This window comes from Vipera ursinii (assembly GCF_947247035.1).
Source record: "Vipera ursinii genome assembly, chromosome: 2".
NCBI lineage: Eukaryota > Metazoa > Chordata > Lepidosauria > Squamata > Viperidae > Vipera > Vipera ursinii.
The window spans coordinates 282,595,427-282,607,508 of record NC_139513.1 but is presented as its reverse complement, the minus strand read 5'-3'; the positions used below and the strand labels follow the sequence as shown (position 1 = coordinate 282,607,508).

Genomic DNA, 12,082 nt, shown 5'->3' with positions numbered 1-12,082 from the left:
TATGTTTATTTGTATTTTTATACCCTGTATTCAGCTCTGGGAAGTAGGGGAGGGGGAGGGGAGGGTAGGGAGGGGTTGGGGAGGGGGGGAGGAGGGGTTTTTTTTGGTATTCAAAAATGTATTTTAAAACTTTTCAATAAAAAAAGAACAATTAAACAGTGGAACAACTTACTTCTGGAAGCAGTTGTGGGTGCTCCATCACTGGAGGTTTTCAAGAACTAGACAGCCATTTCCTGTTTGAGCAGGGGAGTTGGACTAGAAGACCTCCAAGGTCCCTTCTAACCCAGTTAGTCTATGTTCTATGAGTGACTGAAGCTAGTAATTTGTCTCAACAAAGTGCATCATGTCACCTATCCTTAGTTTCTGCCCTTTGTGCAGGGGCCCACCAACTACCTAGAAGTCTCTTCTGGCATTGGGGCAGAGGGAAGGAGAGGTTTTTTTTTTAAATCAGATGGGCAAACAATTCTTTTCAAGAATTTTTCTTGAAGCAAAACACCTCCTTGCAAATCTATACAACCCTACGCAGTTAGAGACTGATATCTTGGAAGAACATCAAGTTAGCAAGGGTACGGGTACGGGCCTCCGACGTAAACCTAACAAGAGGTCCCTGGTTTGTTTTCTGTCGAAATTTTTTCGGGGGCTAGGGAGGAGGGCGGCTTCTTCTTTTGGTTGTTTGGACGAGGGGGGCAGTCCAACAACCTCTGTTCAGGCCAGTGCCGAGGCGGATCGCGGGGGGGAGGAGCGGGGGTCGGTCGCTTCTGGGGCTCCAGGGCCAGTCGTGGGACTACCCATTCCCACGACGATAGGGAATGGCAGCAGGTGTAGGAACAGAGGGCCGTATCGATCTCAGGGAAGGCCTCTCCGCTGCTTACAAGCGGTGAGGCACTCCGACCCTCTGGTTCCGCCCCGAGGTCCCGGGAGTGAGGATGTGCAGCCTCCTGAGCTCCGGCTGGTGTACTTGAATGCCAGGTCGGTCGTTAACAAAGCTCCTCTCGTCCGTGACTTGGTCGAGGGTGAGCAGGCGGACCTGGCTTGCATCACGGAAACTTGGTTGGGCCCAGAGGGCGGCATTCCTCTGGTTGATCTTTGCCCACCAGGTTTCCGGGTGCTGCACCGGCCTCGGGCTCAGGGTAGGGGTGGGGGAGTGGCTGTTGTTATGAGGGAGACCTTGTGTCCACGGGAGGCCACCGTTCCCCAGATAGTCGGGTGTGAGTCTCTCTTTTTGAGATGCGGCCCTGGTGCGCAGTTGGGCTTGCTGCTGGTGTACCTTTCGCCTAGTCACGCAGCAGCAGCCCTGCCTGAGCTTCTCGATGTCCTCTCTGGGTTGGTGATTGAGTTCCCGAAACTTATAGTTTTGGGGGACTTCAATCTACCATCTCTGGGAGGATCATCCGAGTTGGCTCGGGAGTTCATGGCTTCCATGACGGCCATGGACCTGACGCAAGTAATTTTGGGACCGACTCATGAGGGAGGCCACACCCTTGACTTAGTTTTTTTATCTGGACGGTGGTTAGATGATCTTGGTGGGGGCTCCCCAATTGTTATGCCCCTGTCATGGACCGATCATCATCTCCTGCGGCTGGTCTTCCGTTTTGCCACCCCCCGCCGTGGGTGTGTGGAACCTATCAAATGGTACCGCCCCAGACGCTTAATGGATCCCCAGAGGTTCCAGGCGGCGCTGGGGTCCCCACCTGCCTCCCTTGCTCAAAGCTCGGCAGATACCTTAGTGGAAGCCTGGGAAAGGGCAGCCACTGAGGCTCTTGACCGAGTTGTACCCCTGCGGCCCCTGACCCGGTGCAGATCCCGTCGAGCCCCATGGTTTTCCGTGGAGCTCCGGGAGATGAAGCGTCGGAGACGGGGCCTAGAGAGCGGTTGGAGATCCAGCCGATCCGAATCCGATCGATTGTGACTAAGAACCTATACTAGGTCTTATCTCGCTGCGATAAGGGAGGCGAGGTCTAACCACTTCGCCGCCCTTATCGCGTCCGCAGATAATCGCCCGGCCGCCCTGTTTAGGGTGACTCGCTCCCTCCTGAATCAGGAGGTGAGGGAGGATCCCTTGCAGGGTCGTGCCGAGGAGTTTAACCAGCATCTGTCGGACAAAATCGCTCGGATTCGGACCGGTCTGGACTCTGACTGGGCAGAGTCTGTCGAGCAGGACACAGGTGGTCTTGTCGATATCACCTGGGAGGAGTTTGATTCTGTGACTCCAGAGGAAGTGGACAGGATCATGGGGAGGCTGAGCACCACCACATGTTTATTGGACCCGTGCCCTTCCTGGCTGGTTTATGCAGCCCGGGAGAGGACACGTAGCTGGTTCCAGGCAGTTATATCGGCCTCTTTGAGTGAGGGTAGCTTCCCCGCCGTCTTGAAAGAGGCGGTGGTGAGGCCTCTCCTCAAGAAGCCTGCCTTGGACCCAGCTATATTGAACAACTTTCGTCCTGTCTCCAACCTTCGCTTTCTTGCGAAGGTTGTTGAGAGTGTGGTGGCACATCAGCTCCCTCTGGTCCTGGATGAAGCGGATTATCTAGACCCGTGCCAATCAGGTTTCAGGCCCGGGTACAGCACGGAGACGGCATTGGTCGCGCTGGTGAATGATCTCTGGAGGGCTCGGGACAGGGGGCATTCCTCTGTTCTGGTCCTATTAGACCTCTCAGCGGCTTTCGATACCATCGACCATGGTATCTTGCTGCGGCGTCTCCGGGGGTTGGGAGTGGGAGGCACGGTTTTGCAGTGGTTCTCCTCCTATCTCCGGGGACGCTCGCAGTCGGTGTTGGCAGGAGGGCAGAGGTCGACCGCGAGGTCTCTCATTTGTGGAGTTCCTCAGGGGTCGGTCCTCTCGCCTCTCCTGTTTAACATCTATATGAAACCGCTGGGTGAGATCATTCGTGGTTTTGGAGTTGGGTATCATCAGTATGCTGATGATACCCAGCTTTTCTTTTCGACCCCAAACCACCCCAGTGATGCCCTCACCGTGATGTCCCGTTGCCTGGAGGCGGTTCGGGTCTGGATGGGGAGGAACAGACTTCAACTCAACCCCGACAAGACCGAGTGGCTTTGCATACCTTCATCCCGGGTTTATTCGGACATTCCACCTCTCGTTATGGGGGGCAAATTATTACCCCCCGTAGATAGGGCTCACAACTTGGGAGTCCTCCTAGATTCACGGCTCACCCTGGAAGACCATATAGGAGCTGTGACTAGGGGGGCTTTCGCCCAGGTTCGCCTGGTTCACCAGTTGCGGCCCTATCTAAGCCGGGATGATCTATGCACGGTCACTCACGCGCTCGTGACCTCACGACTAGACTACTGCAACGCTCTCTACATGGGGCTGCCCTTGAGGACCACCCGGAAGCTCCAACTGGCACAGAATGCAGCCGCGAGAGTTGTGTTGGGAGTTTCCCGATACTCCCATGTCACACCTCTGCTCCGTGAGCTGCATTGGCTGCCAGTTGTCTTCCGGGTGAGATTCAAGGTACTAGTTATGGTATTTAAAGCCCTACATGGCAGGGGGCCGGAGTACCTTAGGGAACACCTGCTGCCGGCGTCAACTTCCCTTCGCCCTGTGCGTTCCCACAGAGAGGGACTCCTCAGGGTGCCACCGGTCAGAGAATGTAGACTGGTGGCCCCCAGGGGGAGATATTTCTCTGTGGGCGCTCCGGAGCTATGGAACCAGTTACCGGTTGAGCTCCGGACGGCGCCGGATCTTCGCTCCTTTCGCCGCGATCTGAAAACATACCTGTTCGAACAAGCCGGCCTGGCCTGAGGGTGGGATTGCTGGGGTTTTTATTATCATTTTATTGGGGGTTTTATTAATGTATTTATTATTTTTTTATGGGCATGTATTTAATAACTTTTTAACTTTTGTAACTTTATGTTTTATTCTTGCCCTGTACACCGCCCTGAGTCCTTCGGGAGAAGGGCGGTATAGAAATATTAATAAACTAAAAACTAAACTAAACTAAATTTTCTATGTTTAATAAAAAATAAATGCAGAACTTCACTAGCAGGTATCAGACAAGTATGTCTACACATAGTTTGGGATTGTATAATAATCTTCCTGTTAATAACACATTAAGGTCTCTTTCTCCCATCCCTCTCTTAATATTCTGTTGATTTTCTCATCAAAGTTTCCCAGATAAAGTAGGAATAGGTAAAAGAGAAAGATAAACTCAGGTATGTTTTTGCCTCTTTCTGTTTCCCTCCCTAATAAGAATGCTAAAAATAAAAATTATTTATTTAGGTGAGAGTTTGATTTGATTTGTTGATTAATTTATCAAACTTGAATGGCAACCATCTTGCCAAAGGTGACTTTTAATTCATTATTCAGTTAAAATTATGATCACCTGAGGTTCTAGTCCACTTTCAGCCCTGGAAACATATTATGTAATTTATGAAGGAGCAAACATGGAAGTACTACGGATATCATTTTGAAATCCTGAGGTAAGGTTGGAGGTTCTTCTCTTTCCTTCCATCTCTCCCAGCAGTGTAGCCTTTTCCATAGAGTTGGGTCTTCATATAATGCAGACATGTCAAACTTGCGACGTCACATGACATTGTGCAACATATTGGAGGCTTTTTACCATTGCCGGCAATGCGGTGGGCGCGGCTTCCAGATGACACATCCGGCCTGCGGGCCGGCAGTTTGACACCCCTGATAATGTGTCTGAAGTAAGATAATTTTGATCTTGGTCATTTGTCCCTTGAGTGAAAATTCTGGATTGATTTAAGTGTCACAGAGAACAACATGGCTTGCACGATCTTTGCAGAGGTAGATGCATCAAGTTATCTTAACATTTTCTCCAAGAGAAGCAACCTAGAACTAAGGAGAAAATTCCTAACAGTGTCAGCCTTCAAGCTTTTTGGCTGTAGCCAACTTCACTTTGTTTTCGGTTGCCATAGTGTTGGGAGGGGGGGAGATGTATTCTCTTAGCTTAGACACAACAATAACTGTTCTGTGGGAACCAAGGTCAAGTTGTTTAAGTTTGGTGGGATGAAGCTTACCTTAGCAAGCCTGCCAAAGAAATTAATTGGGGATTGTGATTTATGACATACTGTAGGGGTGGGAAGTTTTACTTTTACTTTGTAACCTTGGGGGAGGGAACTTTCAGTCTTGGTTTCAACTTTGTTCTTGCTGATACTATGAAGCCATTAAATGTGTTCTTTGATGAGAGCAATTGCCTCAGAGTTAACAACCAATAAAATTAATAAATAAACCAAATAAATAAACCAAATGGACTAGCATGAAAGCATGAATTTGAGGCTTATCTGTCACATTAATGTCACTAGACAATCACTGTAAATGACTGGCCCAAAACTGTTTAAAATGTCTAATAGGATTCTTAATACAAATTACTAAAAAGCTTCAATTAATAACTGCTATGGTAAAATTAAGATAATAAATTCATATGTTTATTACCTAATTCAGATCTGCCTGAAAAATCTGTTTCCTTCCTCCATCAATATATTTCAATTCTACTTAGGTTCCAATGAGCTTTGAAGGAAGTGTGAGTTTTTCCAACTCAGGATAAAAAATAAAGAGGGCCTATTCCATAGAAGATTATAAATGAATGAATGAATGAATGAATGAATGAATGAATGAATGAATGAATGAATGAATGAATGAATAACTTATGCCTGTTCCTCTACATAGAGTTGTACAACCTTGGCAACTTTAAGACTTGTGGACTTCAAATCCCAGAATTCCCCAGCCAACATGGTTGAGACATTCTGGGAGTTAAAGTTGCAAAGTTGGACATCCCTACTCTAGAAGTTTTGGACCATTTATCCATTCAATCTGCCAGTGTCTACTCTGACAGGCAGTGACTTGTCAACATCTATGGCAGATATTTTTCAAACATTATCTACCTATTCCTTTTGATTGGTCGTGGTAGGGCTTCAAGCTGGAACCTCCTACATCTAAAGAAGGTATGTTTAGGCCTGAATATAAGCTTATTTTGATATTCTGGAAATCCCTCAGGACCTGGTTCTTTTATCAGACCTAGAATTCCCAGGAAATTGGAGACTTGCTTAGATGGCTCCATTGCAGAGCTGTTTATACTTATCCTTTTTTTGCCAAGAGTCTGTGTTGTTGTTTTTTTTTTTAAAAAATAATGTTTACTTTTTAAAGTTACTTTTTTATATTTGCATTTTATTATTGTATGTCACCCTGGGTCACTTTTTGTGAGACGGATGGCCATTCAAATTTGATTAATAAAATAAATAATCAATACATTTTTGGTGTTCCTCAAGCACTGCCATTTTGTTCTGTGTGAGTTAGGACACGAGTCTGGCTCCAGGCGGTTATATCTGCTTCCTTGAGTGAGGGTTATTTCCCCACCGTCTTGAAGGAGGCGGTGGTGAGACCTCTCCTCAAGAAGCCTGCCTTGGACCCAGCTGTATTGAACAACTTTCGTCCAGTCTCCAACCTTCGCTTTCTTGCGAAGGTTGTTGAGAGTGTGGTGGCGCATCAGCTCCCTCTGGTCCTGGATGAAGCGGATTTTCTGGACCCCTACCAATCGGGTTTCAGGCCCGGGTACAGCACGGAGACGGCATTGGTCGCTCTGGTGAATGATCTCTGGAGGGCGCGGGACAGGGGATATTCCTCTGTCCTAGTCCTATTAGACCTCTCGGCGGCTTTCGATACCATTGACCATGGTATCTTGCTGCGGCGTCTCAGGGGATTGGGAGTGGGAGGCACGGTTCTTCAGTGGTTCTCCTCCTATCTCCTGGGACGCTCGCAGTCGGTGTTGGCAGGGGGGCAGAGATCGGCCCCTAGGTCTCTCGTTTGTGGAGTTCCTCAGGGGTCGGTTCTCTCGCCTCTCCTGTTCAACATCTACATGAAACCGCTGGGTGAGATCATTCGTGGTTTTGGAGTTGGGTATCATCAATATGCCGATGATACCCAACTTTTCTTTTCGACCCCAAACCACCCCAGTGATGCCCTCGCTGTGATGTCCCGTTGCCTGGAGGCGGTTCGGGTCTGGATGGGGAGGAACAGACTTCAACTCAACCCTGACAAGACTGAGTGGCTGTGCATTCCGGCATCCCGGGACATTCAAAATGTTCCATCTCTTTCTATGGGGGGTGAGCTCTTACCCCCCGTGGATAGGGCTCGCAACTTGGGAGTCCTCCTAGATTCACGGCTTACCCTGGAAGACCATATAGTGGCCGTGACTAGGGGGGCTTTTGCCCAGGTTCGCCTGGTGCGCCAGTTGCGGCCCTATCTGGACCGGGATGCCCTGTGCACGGTCACTCATGCGCTCGTGACCTCTCGCCTTGACTACTGTAATGCTCTCTACATGGGGCTTCCCTTGAAGACCACTCGGAGGCTCCAACTGGTACAGAATGCGGCCGCGAGAGTTGTCTTGGGAGTTTCCCGGTACTCCCATGTTACACCTTTGCTCCGCGAGCTGCATTGGTTACCAGTTGTCTTCCGGGTGAGGTTCAAGGTCTTGGTTATGATCTTTAAGTCCTTACATGGCATGGGTCCGGGTTACCTCAGGGACCACCTGCTGCCGGCATCAACTCCCCTCCGCCCTGTGCGTTCCCACAGAGAGGGCCTCCTCAGGGTGCCTCCGGTAAGGGAATGCCGACTGGTGGCCCCCAGGGGGAGGGCCTTCTCTGTGGGCGCTCCGGCACTATGGAATCAACTGCCGGTGGAGCTCCGGATGACATCAGACCTCCGAACCTTCCGTCGCGGCCTGAAGACCCATTTATTCGAATTAGCTTGTCTGGCCTGATGGGGGAATATGGGCTCTTAAAATTGTTGTTTTTATTATTGTATTATTGTTTTTTTATTTGGGCATTGGTTTAATCTTATTTTAACTTTTGTATCGTAATTATATATGCCCTGTGAACCGCCCTGAGTCCCTAGGGAGAAGGGCGGTATACAAATTAAATAAAACCTAAACCTAAACCTAATATGTTGCTGTGGCTATTTCATCTGGAGCTTTGCTGAATTCTTTCACTGGGGTTCTTTGAGATTACACTAAAATTCCAACAATCCAATATAAAAATGATCTAACAATTTTAAGAGCTGAGTTGGGTGTTCAGCCAGCCATGTGGTATAATAATCATGTGATAGTATTATTTTGGACTTCACAGAAGGGATTCTCTTATTTAAATGTCCTTTCCCTATATGTAAAATATACAATGCCTCCCTCGACAAATTCATACCATTCAATGGGAGGAAATAGCATTTTCAGATAGGCAACTGTGCATTTTACAGATAGTACTATTCATCTTGATGAAGTGTAGTTATTTGTTTTGTCGAGGTATTTTTTGTCATTTCAGTTATTGGAAGTGATGTTTTTGAAGCAGCTTCAGAGAGCTGAATTTATAGGTGGGACTTCAATTTCATTAACTGTGAGATCCATGCATTTCTCTGAACTTGGTGGTTTTCTTGAAGACATTTCATTACCAAACTATGGAACATCATCAGTGCTAGAACGGAATGGGGTTTGCTCTTATTTTTATATATTAGTGGTTTGTCCTGTCATTGTTGATGGGAATGTTCTTGGAGGTTCCTTGATTATTATGTGCCTGTGGAAGGCTGCTTTGGCTGAGTAGCAGACTTCCAGAAGTTCTTTGGTGGTTTTGGACCTAGCTTCATCTGGGATGCTCAGTTTCCCAGTTGAAACTGTTGTTGAGTCTGTCTGTGGATTGTGAAATTAAAGAGTTTTCATTATGTCTTCTGACTGCTAGTTGGTGTTCATGGATGTGTTCTGCTAGTCTTCCACCTGCTTGTGCTACATAGTGATTCCTAGTCCTTCAGTGATGAAACATCTGCAACAAATCACTGAGTTCCAAGAGCACCAAAGACCCCACAGCTCAGCCCTGAGCTACAAATATTCTCTTCTATTTCATTGTCTGCAATAGTGCATATAATACAACAACTGATCAATAATCATCCAGAAATCATGATTAGTAATCAATGATTTTGCATAGATACCTTCTGGGGCCTGGGTTTCTGATTCTTTTGCTGTTTTATGCATGCATAAAAATACAGTATAGCATTTGATCCTGCCTTCTCAAAATTCCAGTAAGTTGCTGGCTTTGGACTTTATACGGTCATACTCTTCCTGTCTGTAACTTCCTCCAAAGTGAAAATTAGCAAACTAATTGTGTGCTAAGGGAAGTGACAATTGTTGTCCTTGAGCAAGAAAGTAAAGCTAGTATTCTGAGTTCTAAGCCAGTTTTCATGGCTAAGGCATCATCTCCTGGTCTCTAGTTTGGTACCTTAACCCCTCTCAGAACAAAAGCACCCCCTCAAGCCCATAATATCCTTGTGAAATCATGAAAATTATTTTACTGGCATCATTTGTATAATGATATCAAATAGGTGTGATGTCATTTTTCTCCTTTTTACTTCCCCTGTAAATCATCTTAGGCACATATAGAATGATTTTGATATGAAGACATTTTCCGCTTACTGGTGTGGGCTGTATTGGACAAAAACCAAGGTCCTTCCAACCATTTCCTTTATTGATCCTCACCCACAGACAGAATTCTTGCCAAACCAAAGCATACTACTTGCACCATAAAACATATACTCTGGGAATTATTCGGGAGGAGCCATTTTAACTCTCCTTTTCCCAGGCAAATCTAAACTGCATTGGCTTTTGCTTTTCTGGGAATCCAAAATACATTCCATCACAGGGTTTAATGATTGTGGCTTAGACAGCAGAATTCCTGACATTTTACGGGCAATTATGGCTAGCATCTTCAGAGGCAAGGGGATCTCCTACATGACTTTTGATGACCCTGTAATCCCTTAATTTGGAGTAGGGTCAGGGTGACTGGATGGGCTGAGCATTTACTGGCCAGATGCCCTTTCTGACATCATGTGGAGTTCACATCAGATATTTTTTCTCTGCGCCCTGAGAGAGAAATGTCTGCTGCTATCTAGGATTGAACTCTCAACCTTCTGAATGGAATGTGAGTGTCTTCACCTCTAGGCCAGAGGTCCCCAAACTTTTGGATACCAGGGACTGGTTATGTGGAGAGAGGTTTTTCTGTGGACCAGAGGGGGCATGGTTTTGTGTGCTGCCTGCATCCTGTGGATGGGCCTTTCCTTGTTTGTGTGGACTGGTTGCTTGTATGCTGCAGCCCAGTACTGGTCCATGAACCAGGGGTTGGAGACCCCTGCACTAGGTCACCTCACCACTCATGTTTCCTACATGACCATGTAGCAGAAATGGTGAAATGTCAAGAAATCTGCTGTCTAGATCAAAGTCACCAAACCCTGAACCTCAACACTGCCCAACATTTTCAGTTCCCCTGTTTGATTGTATGCCAGATAAGGCAGTTTCCATAGCAATAACTGTCAGAATGTCAAACCTTCAAATCCTGATTTTCCAAAGACAAGCACTTAAAGCTATTGTCCCAAAGGTGCTTTTTCAAGATGCAACTGGACTTTCTTGTTCTTCTTTGAAAATGTTTCCCTTCTCATTCAAGAAGTTTCTTCAGCTCTGACTGGATGGTGGAGAATGGAAGGATTTCTACTCCTTGCAGACAGCTTATCATTTGCATTCTTTTAGAGAGTCATTGAGGCCCCTTGGAAGTTTATCTGTGTCATTAGGGTCACCTGAGTAGTGCAGATGTGTCTGGAGCCTGTTTTACTATAGGATGTTTTCTTCCCTTTGTCCCTTCACTGTTGAAAACAGGCAGAGGTTGTTGGGGATGAGTCTGTGTTGTCTGCATCTCAAACTGAAGTGCAAATGGTTTCTGTAGTCTGCATTGTTTTCTGGAAATCCATTCATACTCCTGCATCATTTTAAGGATGTCCATCCCAAAGGGCATAGCTAACTGTCTGTGGAGATTCTCGGTCATCTAGGTCATGGCTGTCCCAAAGGTGCTTTTTCAGGAGGCAACTAAACTTTATTTGGGGGGTTTTTTGGTTTTATTTTTTTTCCCATTCCCCACCATCCAGTCAGAGCTGAAGAAGCTTCTTGGATGAGAAGTGAAATGTCTTCAAAGAAAAACAAGAAAGTCCAGTTGCCTCCTGAAAAATCACCTTTGGGACAGCCGTGACCTGGATGACTGAGAAATCTCCATAGACATATCATCTAGGGCAGTGGTGCTAAACCTAAGGACCGCGTGCCAGAGGCGGCACTCAGAGCCTTCTCTGTGAGCATGTGCACCACCACCACTAGCAGCTGATGCAGGTCCCGCTGCCACCACCTGGAGCAACAGCCCCACCCAGCACAAAGCAAGCAAAATGGCCAGCTAGCAAGCTCGTGTAGAGGTGTTAGAGCATTGAGGTGGCCACGCCTACCTGGCCACACCCACCCAGTCAGCTGTGATCACCATGGCCACGCCCACCCAGTGCGCCACACACCCTGCCCACCCTGAGGGAACCACAATGCTGATGCGGCCCTGGCACTTTGCAATAAATAAGTGGGTTATGGGTTGCGGTTTGGGCACTGGGTCTCTAAAAGTTTTGCCATCAATTCACAACTCACAGCAATCCTTTAAAAAATTAACCCAAGCCATTGTTAAATTCTTAAACATTAACAGCAATATGACTCATCTGAGAGAAAAAAGGGAGGGTTTCCAAGCATTTTTACAAGCTTTGTTTTTTTCCCCTTGACAAGTGATACCTGTGTATCACTTGAAAGAAAAGCCTGAAAACTCACTGCTGTAACTGTAGTGAATTTAATAATTGATGGTTCTGTCCCTTGTGCCTACAAATTAGATTGATTTTATAGGTAGAACTAGGAACAAGGATGTTCCTGAAAAGATCATCTTAAAATGTGGAGTAGGGATTTGTATAAATAAGGATAGCTCTTGAGATCACTGTTGAAGGCTATTAAAGTTAATAATAGCATTGCAAGCCAAACCTAGAAAGATGCTAGCAACCAAGGTACAGCAATGGGGGGGATAGCAGTGTTTGTTTTATACGTAAACTCTCAATGGAGTGGAGAGACAGTACTTTGCAATTCTGTGAACACATTCATTTATTCAATCCTAGTGTCAACGCTACAAATGAGCATGGCTGCAGCCATTTTTTCCTACTCATTTTCGGTTGCCACATAGAACAGAGGGAGGGGGGCTGCCCAGGTGTTTTGGTAGTCAAAAT

At 46.7% G+C, this 12,082-nt stretch overlaps 1 protein-coding gene across 1 annotated transcript in view; it reads left to right on the top strand.

Moving 5' to 3' along the window:
- The window catches only part of DCC (DCC netrin 1 receptor), a gene marked incomplete at its 5' end in the record, with an annotated part of 1,142,764 nt that overhangs the window by 496,583 nt on the left and 634,099 nt on the right, over nt 1-12,082 (top strand). The gene's annotated exons all lie outside the window — the stretch shown is intronic.